General features: G+C 42.6%; 1 protein-coding gene across 5 annotated transcripts in view; it reads left to right on the forward strand.

Moving 5' to 3' along the window:
- Nucleotides 1-860: 860 nt before the first annotated feature.
- Nucleotides 861-22,950, forward strand: part of EPS8 (EGFR pathway substrate 8, signaling adaptor) — a 126,965-nt gene continuing 104,875 nt past the window's right edge. For 2 of the 5 annotated variants that reach the window (XM_064735257.1, XM_064735295.1), the window contains exon 1: nucleotides 2,317-2,466. The gene's annotated coding sequence lies outside the window, so the exon portion shown is untranslated. Of the gene's footprint in view, nucleotides 1,524-1,915; nucleotides 2,083-2,316; nucleotides 2,467-22,950 lie in introns of those variants that run through there. The other 3 variants (XM_064735267.1, XM_064735285.1, XM_064735276.1) reach the window with 3 other exon arrangements.

Raw genomic sequence — 22,950 nt, forward strand, 5'->3', positions numbered from 1 at the left:
ATACTCATGTGAAATAATTCTATAAATGCCCATACCTGCTGTACACATCTCAAAGAATGTCATAGAATTTATTCTTCTCCCATTTATCCTTCTGGTTTCCCTTCCCTCATTCTCTCATCCCACTTCCTTTCCCTCTTTATTTTCTCCGTTCCTTTGAAATGTTTTCTTTCCAAGTGAAACCAAACAAAATTATCAGCCCACAATGGTCTTCTGCATTTGTGTTCTGTCCTTTGTTAAGGGGAATTGGAGCAGGGGGTGGGCTTGGGCTTCTATCCAGGAAAAAGGGGGAAGAGAGGCACTGTGTTTGGTTGCCAAGGACTGAAGTCGTCCCCAACCTTTTATTTAAGAGAATCTCTCGAATTTCTTTCTACCTCTCATGGGGTAAGCACTTTTAAGTATCAATTACTGTTATTATTTACCTAGGGAGTGTGTGTATGGCATCTGGCATAGTTTGGAAATGTCAGTGTTCCTGTAAGTTTCATTCACAGGAATTGCCTAGGTAGCCTCTCCATAATCACATTCCTTAAGATTTGAAGGTTTGTTGGAAACCAGCTAGGGAACCATATGGTATCTGCACATTTCAATGCTTGTTTGGGTACTCAGAAGTGGATTTATTTCACTTTTTTTTTTTTTTTTTTTTTTTTGTGCTTTCCTCTTTTTGTGGAGGACTTTCTGGACCAGAAAAATAGCAAAGGCAGAGCTGGTAGAAGATGCAGCACGACAAGGGACTCTGAGCCAGGAAGGGAAAGTTGGCTGAACTGCTTTTCTTTCTTTCTCACTCTCTCTCTTTTTTTTTTTTTTTTTTTTTTTTTTCCTTTTAAGCAGGGTTAAGGTGAACTCCTAAGCAATTGAGAGAGAATTGAGAGAGGCCCCACCTCTCCCAGCCTGATCTGCAGGCTCGGGTTTCTCTCTCCTGCCTGGTTCTCAGGAGCCCACAGAGAGATTCTCGCCTGCTGCTGCTCCTGCCTTCAGCCCCAACCTGGCAAAATAACTCCCTCTGTAGAATTCAAACCTTAATTCAGGAAGATTCGCTGGCAAGCACCAGGTCAAGGATGGAGTAGCACCATCTCTCGAGAAGAGATTCAGCAACCAGACTGCTGCGAGCAGTAGCTGAGCAATATCACCCTCTCCGTATTTTTATTTTTTTTTCAAAATCGGGAAAATCCGTGTCTTCCCTGGAGGAGCCGTCAGGGGCAGGACTCTGGCAGTGATGGCTCTGACTTCACCTGCTTCTGCAAATGAGTCACGCAGCGTTATAAAAAGCGAGGAGCTGCCAAGTCGGATTTCTTGGAACTGAGTGGAAACTTCAGCAAGCAGCTGCTCTTTCCTTAGTTTATACTTTTCCCCTGCAGGTTTCTTGGAGAGGGCCTGGAATCACAGAAACTTTGTAGCAGAAAGGACCTGTTGCTCCATTTTGATAACCGCGGCTCGGTGGAATTAGCTGTTTGGTCCAGATATGATTCTAATCTTCCTACGGGATCTCGGTGAAGCCTGGAAGGAGCCTCGGGAACGCAATTAAGCAGGTGTGTAATTCTTTCTGTATTGCGATTGAATCCTATCATAAATCAGGAACAGAACCTCAAAAATCAGGAACAGAATCTCAAAAATCAATTAGCTCTCCTATACACTACGTGAATAGAGGTTCTTTTCATATGTATGATGCTGTCAAAAGATTTTTGTGCTTTCTAGCTTTTCTCTGGAGTCACATAAGGCAAAAACTTATTTGAAAGAGAAATCAGTGAAAACAGATTCTCGCGGAACAGCCGGGTTTGAGGAGGGGAAGTGGCTCACTATAGCAATCCCGGCTGTGCTAACAGCGTAGCCGAGAGGACTTTGGCTACCTGCGAGGGATCCGATAGGGACCATTCCCCTGCTCTGGGAGCCAGAGCCACGTGTGTATAAATTGTCAGAGCGGGGCGGAACGCCGTGCCAGATGGAAACAACATAAACAGCTGGGCGATTTCATCCGGCGTTTCGAGCGAAGACCGGGGGGGAGACTTTTTGTTCTCGTAGACCGCTCGTTCCAAAGGTGCTTTGGCTACACCTACTCTTTCGGGGAAGGGATGGTGCTTTGGAGCTGTGGTACGTTTTTGTGTGTGTGGCCTTGTATTTAATTTTTTAAAATTTTTTTTACGATGACTTTAAACTCCCACGGGGCGCTGCTGCGAGCACCTTTGCATGGCGTGAGGCGCGCAGGGAGCGGGAGCAGGAGGCGGCTCCGTGCGGCCGCTCCTCGGCTGCGGGAGCTCCGCGCTGCGCTCCGCGGGCCCGCCCCGGCCTCGGAGCTGGGGCTGGGGTTGGAGCTGGGGCCGGGGCGGGGCGGGTGCCCGGCAGAGGGAGCTCGGCTCCGCTCGGCTCCGCTGCCCGCCCCGCTCCCGCACTTTGTTGGCAGCGCGGAGCTCCCGCTCCCGCCCGCAGCCCCGCGGCCGCCGCCGCCCCCGGCCCGGCAGGAGCACTCGGGGCACGGTAAGGAAGGGGTTGGCGGGGCGGGATGGGGTTTCCCCCTGGCATCGAGCCCCCTTTGGGTTGTTCCGCGACCCCAAAGAAGCCGGCGGGGCAGGGCGGATTGCGGGGCGCTGCCCCGGCCTGTCCCCGCTGCCCTGCGCTCGGACAGGGCGCTGAGAAGTCCCCCCGGGGAGGGTGGTCGGTGCTGCTGCTTTTCCCAGCCTGGCTGTGCACCCGCGAATCCCTCGGGGTGTGTGTGTGTAAATGTGTGTAGGTGTGTGTGTTCTCTCCTGCTGCCGCTGCGGTGCCGCCACACCTGCCCGCACACCGGGCTGGGCATCCCCGCCGGAGGCACCAGCCGTGCCCTCCTCCTCCTCCTGCTTCACCTTCTACCTGCTGACTCCCCTCTCAGTGCTTACTCGGGTATTTTCTTCCCCTCTCAGTCCTTACTGGGGTATTTTTCCCCCTTTCAGTCCTTACAGGGGTATTTTTCCCCGCGGTGGTTCATTCAGCTGGTTTTTCCGTCTCGGTAGCGGGCGCGGAGCAGCTTTGGGTAGGATAACCCTGTTGAATGCCCTCGTTCGTTCGGTGCTCTCTCCTGCTGTCCCTCGTGTCCCCCCGCTGTTCAGCCCTTTCGTTCTCTCCCGTAACTTTCCCTGTTGTCTCTGCTCCTTCTGCCCCTCTCATGGCCATGACACGCACTCGTTGCCAGCGTGCTAGTGACCTGGGCACACCTTGGAAACAGGTTAGGGGCATTTTGAGGAATAATTTAAGGTGCTCCTGACCCCCACCGTGATCTCAGTAGGGCTGCATTGTATCCAGGAAAAGCGAGATGTTGTTGCAGCTTCCACTGAAGCATAATTTCAAGCTAGCTAGCAGCAGGCAGTAGAAGAAAGGGTGGAACAGGTTTTTCTTAAGGATGTTGTTTGAGAAGCAATCCTCCCACTCAGAAATTGTGCTTTGCCTTGGCTGGTGAATCTTGTACCCTCCAGAGTGGTGTGACCTTTGGTGGAGTCTGCTTTGTTTACTTGAGGTGAAGGTAAAAGTATTGCTCCTCTGCATTGTGTCTGCTGAAATATTAACCCAGTGATGGATCTCGCATGCCTTCCCAGCATAGATCATATTTTAATTACTCCTCTCCTTCATCATCAAAAATGAGTCCTCCTCCCTTCCTATTGACTGTCTTCCTTCTCGTTTGTGATTGTGCAATGTCTATATGTCAGCTACAAAAGTTGCTTGCATGGGAGAACATGAAAATGACCATTTTTTGTTGTTAGCAACTGGAAATACTTAATCAGCATGGTGTGCCTGGTCTCCCTTCCCTGGAATACCCATGGAAACGCTGCAGCCCCTGCCCTGTGAGGAGGAGAAACCTCTCCAGGGCCAGGCTTGCAGTGAGTTGGTGATTCCCTCTCAGGGAGTTTTGGGGTCTCTAGCTGGTCACAGAGTACTCTGAGATAAGTTAGAAAGTCTTTTCTCAGCTTGATGGTCAAAGAAGGAGTCAGAAATTTTCATTTCTCGGTCTCAAGGTTGTTTATTGCTTCTTATCTATAAAATTCTTTCTCTCAGAGGCATTCTCCCTGCCCCCAGGGCAGTGTTATCTTTTTATACTAAAAACTCTGTGTACAATATTTACAATTACTTTCTAATACCTATCACCTATGTTAGACAGTGAGCTTCTACTGTAATCTAAAAGTGCCAACATCGCAGCAGCAGACGGAGGCCAAGAAGGAGAAAGGCTGGACACACTTAGATTCTTCCATCTTGCCTCTTGAACCCCCATTCTAAAAACTCTAAAAAATTTATTTTTCACTTTGTGATAAATTCATTATCATTCTACTCAAACTTTCGTGGCTTGTAATTCTTCGTACAGGGTTGGTAATTGTTTTTTTAAGGGCTGAATCAAAGGCACAGGGGTCTTGGGCTCTGTGCTAAGGTCTCAGAGGAGTTTCCTGGGTTCTGACAAGGGAGAGGGTGATGGAGGCTGCAAAGAGCCGGCAGAGTTTCCAAGGTGTAAGGGAGACGCCCCATATCTGCTCCTGATTCACAGTTCACGGGGAGTGTGGCATTATTAGCTCTCAGGTAAGGAGATACTGTGCTCAAGGCTCCACACGAGCACCCTGTGGCTGCTCCCTGCTTTTTCTGCGCAGCCAAAAGAAATGGAAACGGCTTTGGATTTGAGTTTTGGTTTTTGGATTTGAGTTGTCCAGCTGGCTTGTGCTGTCAGGCACTCATGTAGGCTGTGGTGTTGAGTTATGCCTTCTCCCAGCTCTGAGTGCTGCTTTCTGAGTGATTCAGTGATTTTGAAAGCAGACAAAAGCGTCCCATTAGATTTATTTGGAGGGAGGTAACACCCCAGGAGCAGCAACACCCAGCAATGATTAGGTGCTAGTTATATACAGCAGTAATGGAGAGGGCAGGATTAATCTGAAGTTACTTCTGCTGTGAAATGCACAGATGGAAAAAGTACTGAAGTTTTCCACTTGATGACAACTAAATTCTTGAAATAGGGTTGATTATTTTTCTGTCCATAGTCCAGCTGTAAATGGTGAATCAGTCACATTAACTACTGCATTTTTTCCCCTGTGGGTGACAGCTTATTAAAATCTAACATCTGAAGTCAAATAATTGAAGCCCCAAGGGTCAGAATAGATTAAATATATAAGAACTCTTCAGTTACTGTGGGGAGATGAGAGAAGACTTGAAGTCCACACGACACAGATTGCACCAACAAGGCACTTGCTAACTTTGGGTTCAGTGTCTACCACTTGTTGCTCTTACATTCCTGCTTACAACTCCTGCATCTCTTCTCATACAGTGAATGACTGCTCAATGCAAAGTTTTTTTCAAAGACAGTTTTTGGCTGTGCCAGACAGAAAAAGGAAACCCTTTGTGACCCATCCAGTCTCCTCTCTCTGCTGTGGGGCTGGTGGCAAGAAAGAGATGATGTTTGGCGCCTTGGAGTTGTTGCTTACAGTGCAGCCTGATCCTGATATATATTCAAAGTATATTTTTCAGTGTGAAAATTCGGTATATAAGAGGATAATTTCTTGTATTCAATGCTAGTTCTCCAGTTTTTCCATTACTAAATGCTGCAGACCAGGAGAAATTAGAATTCTTGCTTTTGGAGAGGGGCTGTAACTGGTGCCATTTTATCTTAACTCCAGAGTTGGACTCTGATTCATCTGCCAGTTTATTCATCCAAAAAACTGACATTCTGTCTTGTACAGCTTTATCTTCTGATTTAACCTAGGATTTTCAGTTTTCTGCCCTGAACTCCAAGTTAGATGATGAACTTTTGTTTTGCCATGAACTTCAGCTGCTAGTGCAGTCCTGAGTGACCATTTCTCCCTGCTGTGCCCTAGAGGAATTTAGGCATAAAGTCATTGAAAGTTTCACCTAGATCAGTCACGCTGGTTTGGGTGTGTGTAGAAAACATTTGCGAAGCTGTTTATAAAACAATGTTCTGCAGTCACTGAAGGGGGTTTTTAAGACAAGGTGTCTTTTACAGCTATTGACTCTGGGAGAGTCACAGCCTGCTTGGAAGGACCATGATAGTGTGGGAAGAAGCAACTCCACATCTGTTTTGTGAGGAAGGACTCTTCTCTTCTTTCTTTTTTTTATTCCCCTCCTAATTTTGTGTCATTGACGCTGGGGGATGAGAAATGAATCACAAATGGAAATGTTGTTAGCATTAGCTTTTTAAGATCTGTTTCATTTTGAGCTGTGGCCGTGAGCCTGCAGTCACTAACACATGGCTTTGATTGTAACGTCAGTTTTAGTAACATTTTAAAATTTTAGCCAACCCAGGGCCTTGAATTGCTACTAGTTGAACGCTTCCAGTCCTTTCTTCCCTTCCACTGTCTCGGTAATTAAAGTTAGGCATGCTGTGAATCTCCACAGGGTTAAGATCTGACATGGAAATAGCAAATTACAAATTACTTTCTTTGCATTTATTACCTTTGTCTCTTGATGAATAGACTCCAGCAACCTCGATCAGACTAAGTTAGCAGATGTCTCTGGCCTCAAAGGTGCAGAGTTAGCGTTTTTTTTCCATGAAGTTGTCCATTTCTGTGGGATTTTTCTGTTGTGTGGATTTCTGATGCATGACAGGCGTCTTCATTACTGTGGTGGTGTGACAAGGATTTCTGCTTGCCTTTGTTCTCACTCCTGTTGTCACTTGGACCAACCATGGAAATTGTCAGCTTCTCTATAAAGCTACAGAAGAAAAAAGAATAGCAAAACCACCAATATAAACACAGAAATTATTAAACCATTCTGGAATACTGTGAAAACTGAGAGTGTTTCAACAGAATAATTAGTAGAAATTAATTATTTTAAGAATGGTATCTGTTGAGTGAAGATAAGTGTTATGGATGTCCATAACTTAAAAGAGGTTTCATACAGATAACGTGGTTGTTGTTTTGTTTCATTATTGATTTTATTTTGTTTTGGGTTTTTTTTGTTTGTTTTCAAGAATGCATTGGGTTTACACGAAAGAGAGGATTTGTCTTTTAATAATCCATAATGTCACAGTCCATGGATTTTCTGGATTTTATAGATAACCCCTGGAGATGGGGAACACCTGATTCCTTTCAAGCTTTCCACGAGTGCAGGGGAGCTGCATTCAGCTGGGTTAATTGTGAAACTGCCAGAGCTGGTTCTTGGGGCTGGAGTTTGCTGTAGCTGCCTCAGACTAAATGTACTACGGGTGTTTCTCTTACTATCTGTAGCTCAGCAATGTTTAGAACTGGAAAATAAAGAAGTGATTCCTGGTGGATTTGTATTTATTGCTTTGATTCCTGCTCCTGCATGTAAAAGCTTTTTTAAAGATTTGACCAAGTAGAAAATCAGGCACTAGGATTGCTGCTTCTCCCATCAGCTCTCCCTTCTCCTCACCGTCCAGAAATTATCTCAAGTGCCAAGAGGAGCTGAAAGTGAGGTGTTGGCAGCACCTGCTTGCTGTCCATTAAATAAACCCACACCCATTAGCGAATGGTTTTTAACACCCCCTCCCCAAAACAGCTGCATCAAACTTGTTCTAAAAGACATGAGAAATACCTGAGCTCACAGAAGTTTGTCTGCTCCTCAATACTTGCAGATACCTGGTAAGATACAAGATTATCCCAGTTTTGTCAAGGTTTTGCCTTTAGGTAGACTTTGATCTTGCTGTGTTTTGTTCCGTTAAAGGTCCTGGTGAATTGTCTTCCACCTGAAATGTGAACTTTGGTTAATGAGCAAGTTCTTTCAGTCTGGGGTGGTTGAGAGCGCTCAATTCATCCCTCTGAATGCTCCTTTCATGAAAACTGAGGACTTTGCTCTTCCTTCTAATGTACTCTTCCTTCTTCCGAGGCCGCTGATCTTATTTGTTTCCACAGCGTGTCTGAGGTGTAGTCTTCTCTATTTCCTGAGACAAAGATCTCTTTGTTTCCAATGTAAAATATAATTTGAAGTAATTAGCCTGAAGAAAGCTTTTTGTTCCCTACTCCATAAGAGATTAGAAAGACACTTGGTGTTTCTGGGTGTTAGGTATCTGGTTAATGCAGGGATTCTCTTAAGCATTCAATGCCTATGAGAATCCCCGTGTACCTCATAAAAATATTTCTGAATGAGCTGTTCTATTACTCAGAGCCTGTGAATGTGAGACCTTTGTAGAAGGAGTGAGACATTCATCTTGTACATTGTCTTATGCACTCAGATACATGGGGAACTCAACAATCTGGCAAGGATAATGCAAGGAAATTGAGTTACATCATGAGGAGTTTGTGTTATCATGTGGCAATAAAATTTAGCTTGATGATCTTCTGTGCCATTTAAAAAATGGCGTGGAAGAGTAAACTGTTTATTCTTGTACCTCTAAAGTAATTTTCAGCTTTGCACAACATGTCTTGAGAAGGCAATGAGTGCATTGTACTGCCTTCAGCTGGAGATAAAAATATACATCTGTGTTTCACATTCAGAACAGGCTGCATATGAAATACATGTGTTTTCTTCAGTCTCATCTCAGACTCGCTTTTCCCAAAGTGGAATTATTTATTCTCTGCTCCACTTCCAGCATTATTTATTGCTTTGCAATTCTTCCTGTGCTCTCGCAGCCCTTAGTGTAATGTTTCAACTTTCTGTTTCCTTCTCTTCCTGTGCTCAGGGATAAAGCCTTGTCCAGGGCAGAGGGCTGGGAGCTGGAGGATGGGATCTGTTTCTGTTTTAGCAGCAAACTTGGTTAAGGCCAATAAATCTGGGCTAACTGGTAATTAGCCTCTCGGTGCTATCTCACGCAGAGAGGGCAGGACATTGTGGGGAATCTGGACTTTGTACCTTGGTGTCTCTTAGGTAAGTGGGTGACAAATGTCCTGGCCCTGCCAAGAAACAGGCACAGCTTCTCCACTGCAGTCACAGTGTCCCTTCCTCTGAGGGTTTCCTTCCCTCTCTGCTTGCCTCAGCCATGTTTCTCCACCATCTTCCATATCCTACTGTTGAGTCCTGATATAACTTTAACTCTCCTGTTCTTTATTTTTTTTCTCTTTTGTTTCTTTATTTAACCCCTATTTTCCCTTTTTGTTTTACATCACTCTTTAATTGCACATCTTCAGCTTCATGACACTTCTTGCAGTAAAGCTTTTTCATACTCAAACCCCAACTCTTTCTCTCCTTTTGTGTCCTTTATTCCAAAGTCTTCTCTAAAGCATTTCAGATCCATGTTCTCGGTGGGAAATGTGGCGTGTGAAATTATAAGGATAGTCAAGTCTTTGTGGGTTAAGTCATGCCTTCCCCACAATGTGTGTGCTTTGTCAAGGCAGTAATTTTAAGCTCTCATCACGCAGTTCTACAACTCCAGACCTTGCAGGGAGGCGTTGGAGTGTGTGTAGGCATTTGTTTTCCCTGTGTGAGTGAGGTGTCTAATACACATCCAAAAAGTCTCTTCAGTAAAGAGTCTTACTGAATATGACTGTAAGATATTCTCAGAAGTGCCTTGGATATGAGGTTGAACAAGTTTTTTTCTGCTTAGAATTTACAGTTTTTCTTACTTTTTATATGAAAGCTGAATGTTGGCATGCGAGTGGCTTAGGACAGCTGGCAGCAGGGAGCTGTGTCTTCCCAGGGACAGCACTGATTATTTTTTATGGAGGAGGTGGATGCTTAGAGCATGAGAGTTTATGTCCCAGTGGGTTCTTTGAATATTTTAAGCTGTCCTTTTATAACTCTGAAAGTTATTGTCCAGACATCTCCATTCCCCTTTTTTAAAAATAATCTAAAAATCTCGATTTTTGGAAACAGCTGTTTTGTCTCTGTCTCAGTTTGCCTATTTATAAACAAAAGACATATCTGACTCTCAGGAGTTTTGTGAGGCTTAATTAACAAATATTTATACAGGCTTTTGAAGATATAAAGCAGCATATAAATGCTAAGCAGTGTTATTATTACCGCCAGCTGCTTTGTTGTAATTGAAGTAATAAAAGTTTCAGTGCCAGTGGTTTTGTTGCTGTTGCCTAAACAGAGTTTTTGTGAACTCAGGAGACACTGAGGATGGGGAGAAGGTGATGGTGTGGAGCATTGAAATACAGTGTGTGGGACAGCTCTGAAACCTTTGGAGGACTTAAATGAAATAATTTTAATAAAGAAGTAAAAGTCCAGAACTGGAAAAGAATAAACCCTATTCTGCAGTATGTTTAGAGGTCCCAGGACTAACTGGGGGTTGTCTGTGCTGTGCAGTGTGTCCCTGGTTAGCAATGAGCTGGCAGCATTTGCATTTATGACTGTGGCATATAAAAGAAGGGATCTTTTAGAGATGATTGATAATGGGTAGTATAGGAAAAGTAACATGGTATAAATCACAATTAGCCTTTGCAATTTATTCTTTTTTGAGGTCTACTTTTCTAAAACGTTCATGACTTAAAGCTGAGTTATTTTTATTAATGTTCTTGTGCTTATCTCACATAACCAGCTTGTTAAAAGCGGATATGAACACTTTTTAAGCCTCTGGCTTATAAATTGTGAGAAAGAGAAAGGAAGATTGATTCCAACAGGCTTGAAGGTAAATTCATTTCTCTTCCAGTCAGCAAAATGAGAGAGGGAGAAGAATTAAACTGTAGAGTTAGTGAGCCAATCAGTTTCAGCCAGATTGGAAATCATTAGATTTAGCTCCAATGTACAATTTAATTGTAAAAGTCTAACTTAAGAGAAAATTAATTCAGGGGAATTCTGTTTTGGTAAATTGATGATAATATCTCTAAGTTATTTCTGCCTGAAGTAACAAGAGTGTGGAAAAAGTAAAGTACTAACAAAGGAGCAGTGAGGGGGAACAATTATTTTGCAAACATCTCCTGAGGTTCAGAGGGGGTTATTTGGTCGCATTAAAAGAAGAATATTGTGCTGCCTGAATGTTGGAGAGGATTGATAAAAACTGTGGATTGAAGAAAACATCTCTGTTCTTTTTACTGTAAACATTTGAGATAAGATGGAAAAGTTTGGAAGAATGCAACATCTTCTGCAAGTTATCTCAGCATTCTTAATTGTTTGTTATGAGGTCTTGGTTTGAGCATTAGCAGTTATTTCTGGTGAGGTTTAGGGGGTTCTAATTTGTTAAGTTAGGCTGTCAAATGACCTATAGCAAGTAATCTGTCTCTAATAATATCCTAATATTTAGTAAAATGCTGGTTTTACTTGTAAGGGATGTTCCCTAGCAGCTTCTGGATCAGTTCTACCTATGAAGACCTGAGTAGTTTAAGGTGTTAAAGGGATCACACAAATGTGGATCATGGATGTCTTGATTTCATAGTGGCTGTCCTGCAAGGACCTTGAAAACAGAGAGGATGCAAAGCAGGGAGCTTAGTCAGTCCTTTATGATTATAGGTAAGCAAATTTTCAGACAACTTTGAACATTATTAAACACTGAGAGGAAAAGTCCCAAGCCCTACTTTTTTTTTTTTTTCCTCCAGTTTTAGGCAAATCTCACTTTAAAAACTACCATAAAACGTACAACCACAAAGCTGTTCTGCATAGAAATAGAAGCACTTTAAACACACAGAGGCAGGCAATATAGCCCTGAGGCACATATGGAGACAACCAAAATGCTGAATGGTAGGTTCAGAAAAGGTTATTGCTCAAAATATTTTCAGTAGCCAAATGGAAGACAATTCATAGCATTGTATTAGAACTTTTCTTTCTTTGTGAGAGACTGGTGACACCTCATTGTGTGTGAAAGTCTGGGGATTTTTGACAGCTGTGGGAAAGAGCAACTATTTTATGCTCCCTGTGTACAGAGGTAGAACAATTAGATAGGAATTTGTTTTTCTGTTACCCCAGACTGTAACACAGAGTATGATAACTGTCTTTTGAAGTACAAAAAAAATCTGCCTCGGGGGCTATAATTTTAAAGCATCATATGAAATGCTGATTTAATAAGGTCTGCTCCTTGCACATTTTAAGTGCAAGGAAATGTGTGTGTTGAGACCTTGCTAATCCTTCATTTGCACAAAGTCTTTGGCTTGTTCCCTAACTGTCAAGGAATTAATGGTGTGCTTCCACGAGATCCTGCATTACTGAGCTGTAATTATTTTCATAAGAGATCCTGCACTGCATTTGGTGGTGCTTTATGAATTATCATAATAAATAGAATGAAATTGCTGTTGTCAAAACATGTGAGCAAAGTAATCTGATCCCCATTGTTGGTGTACCCAGTGGCTCGTGGGATGAAGTGATACCCAGTGGATTTCCAGGCACTTCATGCAGGTTGGTGAGAGGTTTGCTGAGCTGGGTTGTAGGTGACAAGAAACAATTCCACTGAGCCAGAAACAGGCTCCAATTGCATGGGACATGGTGGTTTTTGTGTCTCCTGGCTGAGGATGGCTGGCGTCCTTGCTGCTCTGGTGTTGCCCAAACCTGGGTAAGGTTCTGCACTACAGACACATCCTGCATTTGCATGATTTTATGGAAATCTGCACCTAGCTAAAGCAGGCAGTGCAGAAGGTAGCATATATCACCTGCTTTTCAGGTGGAGAGAGTCAGCAGTATTCAATTTTGGAGTATCTGCATAGGATTTTCCCTTTGGTTTATTACAAATCCTTGTACAGTCTTAGTTCCTCCAGACGTTAGCCAATGACTGGAGGCTTGTTGTACCATGCACTCAATTTCAGGAGAATGTTATTATTTAAGCATTGTGTCTATTTTTAAGTCAGATAATCTATAAAACCTGTTGAAAACCACAAGAGATCATTACATCATCTAGTTTGACCTCCAGAGTGTATGAAGGAGGAAGGTTTCTGCCCTTCTATTTCTGCTAGAAAAATATTAATCAAGTTTCCTTGGCTTTCCTCTTGGAGGAAAATAGACACAGTAATTTAAACTACCTGCCCCTGGCAAACACTGGCATTTTTCACGAAGTACATTGGTGAATTTTTAGCGGTTCTTTGGGTGTGAATAATGTAATAATGTGAATGCCAGAACGTGGTGCAACCCTCTGGATGCTGTTGTTTATGTATGTATATATATATAAATTTTTATACATATACACATATATATACTTTGTGTATATGTATATATACTTTGTGTGTGTATATATGTATGTATAGTTTTTTGTATATATATATATACACACTTTGTATCTATATATAGCTAGATATATCTATATATATATCTACTTTGGCATGTAGCCGATGCAATCCAGGTTTCTTCCTCTAGGTACACACACCTTTTCCCCAAAAGCTTCACAGGCTAAAAGCAGGTGATCCTGGAGTCTCTACCTCTATTCTTCATGCTTCACTGGATAAATTGTGTAAACTCACATCACTTTCTGAGCCACTGTGTGCTTGTCTGTGTAATCACTTTTTGCTCACGTGGCAGAATGAGGCACTTGTTGGCACAGCAGTTTTTAGGTGTTTAAGGCCATGTTAGCCTGTGTGGGGAATCCATGGGAGTGCTGGGGATCTTCTTGTGTAGGTTCACTTTGATTTTTGAGAGATATGTGGTTTACCTGCTGCCTTGAGCATGGTACTGGTGTTCAACAGACTCTGGGATGCCCAGATGTGTGCTGTGCTCGTATTTCCAGTAATGCCAGTGATGCCTCAGGTTTTAGCTTTTATATTTTTCAGATTCTGTGCTGCTTTAGTGTGCAATTCTGAGCTTCACGTGAGGGGATGGTGAGCTCTGTGCACAGAGCAGGGAGACAAAACAATTCCTGCTCCAGCTGGGCACCAAGGACAAATGATCCCAATCTCAGCCCAGGAGCACAAACACCGTGGGCTGGAGAGAGAAAAACAAGCAGGGTGGGACTGCCTGGGCTAAAGCTGGAATGGGACAATGAACTGCAAGGTGCAAATGGAGCAGAACTGATCCCAGGGACAGAGCCCGTGCCCGGCCGTGCATTTTGGGGCCATTTTGGTTCATCTTGGGTGCAGCCCTGGCTGGGCTCTGGTGCTGCCCAAGGTGCATCCATGGAGGAGAAGCTTTGAATAAATCCCTACTTTATTCTTTAACTCCATCCAGCCTCTGTTCTAGCTCAGCCTTCTCAAGGCATCACCAGCAGCAACATTTTTTTAATATTGTCACGTCTTCCTCATGGCTTCTATCAAACAAGATTTACAGATGTCACTACAGGCAATTGACTAAATGGAGTCCAAAAATTGGGTTTCTGTGGGACTATGTCACAAGCAATGTGAGTCCTCCTTGCTTTTAAAACCTTCCTTGTAGAGCTTCAGTGCAGTGACTTCTTTAGGACGTAAAGAAAAAAATGTGGCAATTTTACAGATGACCTTGCTCTTTATGCTCTGCCTGCATGGGATTCTTCCTTCCAGTAATGAGGAAATGTTCTGAGGCAGTGTTCTTGCCACGGTGACATAAAACAACAGAGCCTTCCAGTTACTCCCCTGTTCTTGCCCTGTAATAGACACACGCCTGCAGGGACCAGCTGACCTTAGAAATGATGCATATCTGGAGCTTGGGGTCATTTCTGTCCTAGAGATTTGGTTGTTTTTTTTTTTTTTTTTTTTTTTTTTTTTTTTTTTGTGTGTGTGTTTTTTCTTTTTTTATAATAGGCATTGGGTTGGTGACACTGCACTCACTGATTAGAAACCATATATGATTAGTATTCTTGATCCAAGTGTGCACTCTCCATTCTGGACACACAATCCCCCTAGACCTCCTAGAAATACACTCAGTTGTTGCTCTGACAGAAAGAAAAAAAAGCAGGAAAAAAGCCCCACAATTGCCTAAAATTTACCTTTATGAGTTTGAAGGTGTTTTTCAGCCCGGGGATAAAGATTGGTACTGATGTTCATGAGTTGTTCAGCTGTGGGGGAGAGGGTTTCTGCAGCATCAGAACCTTGATCTCTAAGTGCTTGTTTGTTCCACTGATATTAATAGAACAAATTGTCTGCCTGTTTAATGATTTTGAGGTTGAGGCTCAAAAATCTCAAAAAAACAACAACCCACCACTAAAAAACAAAGCAAACCCCAAGATAATTTGTGTGCTTGTTTTATTAAAGGAAACTTAGATCATTTGGAAACAATTTAAAAGAATTTGTCACCATTCTTGTTATTTTTTTTCTGTCCTCATCTTATTGTGAGACACATCTTTTATTTGAAGTGTGTGCTATTTTAAACAGGCATTATGTTTTCATGAAAACTCTGCTGGGCAACGTCTAAACCCAGACATAAAAGCAAATAAACTAAGAAAAATCCTCTGTTTATCTGAGATGAGAGGACTTTTTTAAGAAAAGGAGAGAAGAGGGGATCTAAACCAACTTAATGTTCTCTTTTGTCTCTTTATGTTCCTTAATGTTCTTCTGCAGTCCTCAGGAATTCCATTATCTCATTGGTATGTCACTGGGGTAGTACTACAAAGAAATCTCAAAATGCTACTGTCTTTGGAGTGTACAGTGAGGAGAGGCAGAAAGTGCTGCATTTCACTCTTTGATCTAGGCTGATTCTGATTTTACTCTGAATTCACAATTGATGTGAGTGTTTAATGATGGATAACATCTTTTGGATGCTCCCTGCACCTCAGTGAGGTAAACCTGAGGGTTTACATCTTTTGGGGCTGTTAATTTTACACACAGCTGAGATCTCTCGTGTCCAAGGTGTGCTATTTGGGATTTTTAATTAATTACATTTGACAGCTCATGCTCAGTTGTACTACTTGGTGTTGCCTCAGACAAAGCTGAGCAAGCTTACTGTAAACTTTCCCCAGCTCCTTTCTAGTGAGATCTGTCACAATTTCCTGTCACTTGCAGGGCTGTGGAATGAGCTGTCACACAAGTGAGTACTGGAATTGTGGAGGTGAGTGTAGCAGCAGTGCCAAATGAAGTGGAGATGAAAAAGTGGGAGCTGTGGACTGGGAAATGAGCAGGGTGGTGTTGTGGGGGGCTCACTCCATCTCCACTAAAATCTTCAGGATCTGACTGTTGGGAGCTAGGAGAGCTTCCAGGGTTCCTGGCCAGGAGGCTCTTTGGTTTGTTTTCAATTCCATTTCATGGGAAATGAAATTAACATCTCTAATTTCTTCCTTGTGACCTCTGTGTTTTTCAAAGCATCCACTGCGTGGATGGAGGGCTTGTTTCCATATATTTCCATATACCTTATCACATGCACTAGACAAAAAAGCCAAAACTACTGCCCCAAAAGCCCCTGATAATTCAAATTCAAATCCCCAGGGATGATACCTGGTGAGCCTATGGCAGTGGTACAGAACAGAGTCTGGAGTGGGGAATTATCAGTGCTGCCACATCCCTCTTTTGCAAAGCCCTGGGATTCTTCTTTTATCTTGGTTCAGTCTGCTAAGTCTTGTGAAAACAATAAACTGGCTCACCTCCAGTACTGTGATTTTTATCTTGAATTAATAACAAGTTGTCTTTTCTCACAAAGATAAAGCAATTTTTCTTTCAAAGAAAAGTACTTATCTGCTTGAGGATTCTACCATGGTAGCTAACACATGGGTGTTGGATTTTTTTTTTTTTTCTTAATAATCCTTGAGCTATCAGGACCTTTGATTTGCCCTGGATTTTAATGAGTCATTTAGAAGCAGAGTTCTGTTTTGGCCATTTGACTGTGATACTCCCTCTCAAATCAGTTACCATTTTGAGGATGACATCTGAGTCTGCCTATGTTTCTGCATGGCTGGAAGCTGTCACTACTCATTGAAACTTATTAGTGCTGGAAATGGATATGCTGCTTCATCTGCTGGGGATGAAACCTGAGGCACCAGCATTTGAATTTAAATGTTGTTCCCATGGGGAAAGGAGGAGAGCTTGGAGAGTGAGGGGTGAGAGCTACCTTGAAGCTCAAAGAGGCTTTGGGAGCTTTGCCTACAGGTTGCTAAAAGCAGGTTGTGGCATTTTTTTGATGATTCAAGAAAATACTGTGCTTTAAAATCAAAGTTTAATGGGAGGTTACAGGGCTTTAGCTGAAGATTATACTGCAGAAGACACTAAATTTTTCTTTAAGAGGAACCAAAGTTGGGAATCCTCCTTCTGGGGAGGGGGAATGAGCACTTGAGGAATTAGACTGTAAAGAGAGCAGGTGCAAAGTTTGACTCAAAGCCAAGCTTCTGTGATGGCTCCTGGGAGTCCACACGTTCACCCAAGGTATGCAAAATGATTCTTTAAAATGGGCAGTGGAGGCCATGAGCCCCCATCCATCCTTATTGCCACCTTTCTCACCTGAAAGGGCTGTGAGCAAAATAGCAGAAAGGCAGGAGGAGTCCTGTGACAGTGTTCACAGGGGTTCTTGGATGAGGGAAGAGACGAGAATGTTGACTCCATGTTTCAGAAGGCTTGATTTATTATTTTATGATATATATTACATTAAAACTATACTAAAAGAATAGATGAAAAGGTTTCATCAGAAAGCTAGCTAAGAACAGAAAGGAACGATAACAAAAGCTTGTGTCTCGGACAGAGAGTCTGAGCCAGCTGTGATTGGCCATTAATTAAAAACATCCACATGAGGCCAATCCCAGATGCACCTGTTGCATTCCACAGCAGCAGACAATCATTATTTACATTTTGTTCCTGAGGCCTCCCATCTTCTCAGGAGGAAAAATCCTAAGGAAAGGATTTTTCATGAAAAGATGTCTGTGACAGAGTCCCTGGGTGACTCCAGCTGTACCCAGCCCTCACCACGTCACTGATCCTTGTTTTACAAGACTGCACTGGGAGCACCTGTATATTGTAATTTCTTCATTGTTTTTTCACTTGATTATATCTAAGTATATTCCCAGTACAGAGATTTTCTCCTACCTCTTCTCCCCCTCCCCTGCCTCAGCACAAGCCCAGAGCTTGCTTGAGACAGGAGTCTTTGATTGACAATGCCTTCACCATTTGAGACTGGTGGTGTGCTAAAATGTACAACTGGCATTTCAGAAACTGTAAAACTGACCTGACCAAGTGTGACTTTCTATTTTTTTTCTTTTCTTTTCTTTTTTTTTTAACTCTCCCCTTCTCTCAGCAAGTGGTAGATGTGTCTTGATTCTGATCTGTCACATTGTTGTGTCACTGAAACTTGTAGAGAACTATAGAACACTGAAATTGGTACATTCTGAAATTCATAAACAGAATTGAAACAGCATAGTCATAAATTAATCTTGATTCAACTTTTTTTCTTAAATAGAGTTCAGTTTGCAGCAGAAATTCAGCAGCCTGAAGCTGACAGAGTACAAAGGTGACCTTCAAGGTGGTGGGAATGGTTAGGGCAGCCCAGATTTTAGTAATGGATTTATGACTTCCATAGTGCCCCTGAATAACCCATTTATTTCTCTGAAACAAACTAAGAGTTGTTGCTCTTTGCCTAAAGACTAGCATTTTTAAAGCAATCTTACAGTTCTCTCACCCTCCCATGCAACAGCTTGGAGGCTTTCCCTTGACAGATAATAATATTGTGAGGAAAAGGAAGTTTTGCAACCCTTAAACTTCCTGAAGAAAAAAGTGCTGCTGAAATTCCTTGGAAAAAAAATTTAATAACACAACAAAATATTCAGTGAGTCATCATTTGCAGGAACATCAGTTTTCCGAGATGGTAGCAAGATATAATTTTTCTCCATTTATCCTAAAGGAAGGCAAATTTTGCCAGCTTTTTCGCTGGTGTTACACTTCAGCATTGCAATCATATTTAAAGGAATAGTACCCAATTTCATCCATCAGTAAAACCAAGATTCTTCTGAATTAATGACAGAAACTCTCCACATCAGGTTTGAACATTTAATAAAAGGAAATGAGGGATCAGTTGAATAAAATGATAAGAAATTTCTAAAAGACATGGATAAAATAATGAAGCTGAACATTTGCAGAAATGCTTATAAAGGAAAGCCATTCCCATTGCAAACAAGTGTTTGTGCAAGAGAGTGCTGCTTCAAATAACAAAACTGATTTCTACAGCACAGTGGTGAGACTGGCTCAGACTGAAACTGAAATGTTCTCTTACTTAGGTACTAATGCTAATTAGTGAATGAAAGATCTTTTCCAAGTAAAATCACTTTATCTGTATGCACTAATGACCCAGTCTTAAAGAAGGCTCTTACCTGATCAACCTTTGAAGTGTTGCACTGGGCATTACAGCTTTACAACTCTAATGCTAAATAACATTTCTGAAGGATGTGCTCTCATACAACGAGGGTGCTGGATGTCTGGTTTTAAGCTCATGGGGACTTGTTCTCCTTGATAACTTCTTCCCCTCACATCTCATTGTGCTTCTGAATGTCTGTTGTGCACAAGGTTTTCTCTGGACCTCCTAGAGAAAACTATTGAGTTTATGATCCTAAGTGGAATATTTTTACTTACATTGCTTTTTTAAGTACCAGGAAAAAAAAACCCAAAAAAGTATCAATAGTGGTTGTTGTCCATGTTGCTCCCACAGCTGCAGTAGTGTGGAGCATCAGAAATTTGGTTTGTCCTGGACCTTGGAAGTTGCTATGGCAACTGTGCATCCCACTGGGGACCTGAGTTAGGTGTGCACACCTCAATTAACTTTGCAGCATCCCTCTGCACATGTGTTAGGCCTGGGAACTCCATTAAAGCATCACCTCTGGTGTGCTAAGGGAAAGGAATCCCCGCTGCTGTTCCTGCCTCCCTGTGCTGCAGTCTGTGATTCCCCCTCTCTCTGTGCTGAGTGAGGAGCTGCAGGTGCTCACCTGGAGCTCCCTGATGGCCACTGAGGGAGGGTCTGCTCCAAGCTGTTGGTCCCCATCAGTGCCTTGGCTATGAGATAGGGACACTTGAGGAGCTGAGCACAACAAATGGGCACCTCTTGGGTTTCTGTGGTTGAGATGACCCTGAGGTGTCAGAAAGTCTCTTTTTTCCAGCCCCACAACCAAAGAAGTTGAGATTCGTTTGGTTCTGCTTTTCAAGGTTGTTTATTTTCTCTTATCCATTACATTCTTTCTCTGACCTGCTGAGATCTGTCCAGCAGGCTGGGTTGAGGCACATTGACCACGTTGGGATGGTGTTAGCTTTCTATACTAAGAACTATGTGTACTTTATTTTCAATAATTTTCCAATACCTACCACCTATGTTAGACAATCTGTCTCTGCTCTAAACCAATCCAAAAGTGCCACCATCACAGCAGAAGATGGAGGACTGGAAGGACAGGACACACTCAGATTCTTCCATCTTGCCTCCTGAACTCCCATTATAAATCCCCAAAATTCTACTTTTTCACCTTGTAACAAATTAACTATCATTCCACTCTTGTGGCTTGTAACTCTTCACACAAAGTTGGGAATTGTTTCCATGGGCTAAAATCAAAGGCACAGGTGTTTGTGACTCTGTGCCAAGGCCTCTGAGCCCCCTTGGCAGGGTCTGGAGTTTTCCAGGGCAGCCAGAGGAATGTCCTGGGTTCCCACAGGCTCCCAGCTTGGTCACTGCAGGGGCTGCTGCTCTCTGCATGCTGGGTTTGGGCTCCTGGAAGTCACTTTCTTACCCAAAAGCAGCTGGCATCCTGTGCCCTGCCTGGACATTGTTCCCTTCTGAAGCACCACTCAGGTAAGTGCTGACCTTCAGAGTTATTGCTCTGGGGGCTGGACCTTGCCCAGGACAGTTTAAACATCTCTATTCACTATCCTCTCCCTAAAAATATAACAGGAGCTGTATAGATTCCTATAAGATTGCCTTAAAGAAGGGAATCTTCATAGGGATAAAATATAAGGAACCATTGTGTAAATATTTTTTACATTATATAGTGAGAATTATACCCTCCTCTTTGATTTTTACGCCATTTTTTTGCCAAACTCTAATCTAAAGGGATCCAAAGGGAAGCCAGCATCTCCCACACCCAAGAACGTGCTGGCTCCTCTCTTTCTTCTCCTGTGTAAGATATTCTCTCTTATTTTGGGTGCTGTTTTAGCACTCATTCTGTGGGAGGACACTGAGCCAGCCCTGTTGGTGCCCCACACACTCAGTGGAGCAGCAGAGCACAGGCTGAGTTTGCAGCTGGATTGGATTATGTTTGAGTTTCTGTTCAATCTGAAGGTTTAGCACCATCTGGGAGCTGTTTGCAGACAGCAGCAGGTCTCATGTTCTGGAGTGCATTTGGGTGGGAGAGAAGAGGGGCTGGAGAGGTGGAAATCTCTGGTTTTGGTGTACTTTGTGTGCATGTGTGGTTGAGATCTGCCTGGACTGACTGCCAAAAAATCTTCAAAGAGTCTTTCTCACCATGGTAAATCCTGCCAGCTTGCTTCATTTGACTTTTGTAGGTTTTTGGTATTTTTGGTACCTTTTTTTGGCTGCTTATTCAGTTCCAGCCATTGGCTTCCTGTTGCCTACATCTCATCGTTGAGTGATGCCAATGAGTGATGGCTCTGGCGCCTTTGGGGTAAAAAATAAAGAAAAATTGATCCTTCTTTGGGCCCTGCTTGTCCTGGTGCTCCCTTGATAAGCAGAAGTTCATTTTCCTTGTTCAGGAGGTAGAAAACTCCATACCTTCCATTTGCCTGGATATTGTGAGGTGGGGATTCTTCCTCCCTGCCCAAGCGGCACAGGAGAGAATCTGGTCCTCAGCTAACCCTGCCAATTCTTCTTTGCCCTTGGAGAATATTCCTCTATAGATTTTGTGGGTTATTTTTGGTTTGTTTTGTTGTGGGTTTGGTGGGGTTTTTTTTGAGCCAGTTTTGGTACACAAGTTGAACTTGCCTGAGGCTAGAGATACAAAGAAATTTAGAGTGGTGACCTGAACCTTTATGCTGAGACATTTTTACAGAGCAGCTTGCAAGCCATAGGTAATTTGTTTCCTCTGTAAATCTCCACGAAGAGGAGGCAAGTCTAAAATATTTTTAAAAAAAGCTTGTAGTCAATTTTCTGCCTTTCCTGGAGGTGGAGGACAGAGCTATTATGCATGACTGCAGTTCTTTTTTTAAAATTTTTCTTCTTTTTCCTGATGTTTGATACCTGGGAGCAGGGTGATATTTTGCATAATTATAGTTAGAAATCTGTTGTTGATGCTTTGCATCTCAGTCGTGGCTGGAATGCAAATAACCACTCAGTTTGGTAGCACAGGTACAGTTTATATCCCCAGGACACTGGCTGAGGATAACTGTGCAAGGCCGCAGATATTTGCCTTCCCTCCTGCAAATTCAGTGGGAAACATTTGCCCAAACTCCTCTCTTGTCCTCTTGTTTTTCTTAAGCTGGAACATAATGCAGTGAAATGTGTGGAAAAATAAGTAAAAACACTTAAATATCAATATTTTCTTTCTTGATGAGCACAAGCTAACCAGAGAGTTCCTGTGTCTTCTGCTGTGTCCCAGTGCTTGCCCTGGGAAGTGCTCATCTGGGGCAAAAAGTTTTCCTTTAGGTTGTGACATAGGAATATAATTTTCAGCACTGCTTTTGCTAGGAAATTCACTGTGAAAATAGCACTGGAAACTGTCAAATTGAAAGGATTTGCAGATTTCTGAAAAAAAAGCACCCCAATATGCCAAGCTGAAGTTGGGGTTTTAGGAACAGTCTAAGCATTGTTATATGGGGAAATAATTATTTTCTTACTTGGCTAGAGGACTGCCAGCTTTCATGCTGTCAAGAAGAATGCACATGTAACCTGAATAACACATAATCATGTCTCACTGGAACTTAAAGATATGATTTACAGGACTGACAGGCTCTTTGTTGTATCAGCATTGAGTGGTTGCAGCCCCAAAAAAAAAATGCACTTCAATACCTAGATAAGAATTAGGCTGAAAAATATGTCATGTTTTTAATTCTGTGAATTGTTATGTCTCTGAGTAAGCCTTGTATGCAAAACAATTTTACTTCTCTCAGGAACATTAAACAACATATTCTCATTTTCCTGTTACTGCAGCATTTTTGCAGTTTGGTAATAGATATTTCTTTTTCTAACCCGTCTGTGCCCACTGTGTTTGTTTTTGCCCACTGCATGCAACCTTCATTTCTGGCATTTCCATGAAAATCTGTAGCATTCTGAGGACAAAGCTTTGCCATGGTGTTGAAACTCACTGCAGGAGGAGGTGTTTAAATCCAGTTTCATGTTGACAGCACTGTGCTGAGAACTTTCCTGGTCCCTTCTGCA

The sequence above is a fragment of the Zonotrichia leucophrys genome, chromosome 1A (genome assembly GCF_028769735.1).
Source record: "Zonotrichia leucophrys gambelii isolate GWCS_2022_RI chromosome 1A, RI_Zleu_2.0, whole genome shotgun sequence".
NCBI classification, from domain to species: Eukaryota; Metazoa; Chordata; class Aves; order Passeriformes; family Passerellidae; genus Zonotrichia; species Zonotrichia leucophrys.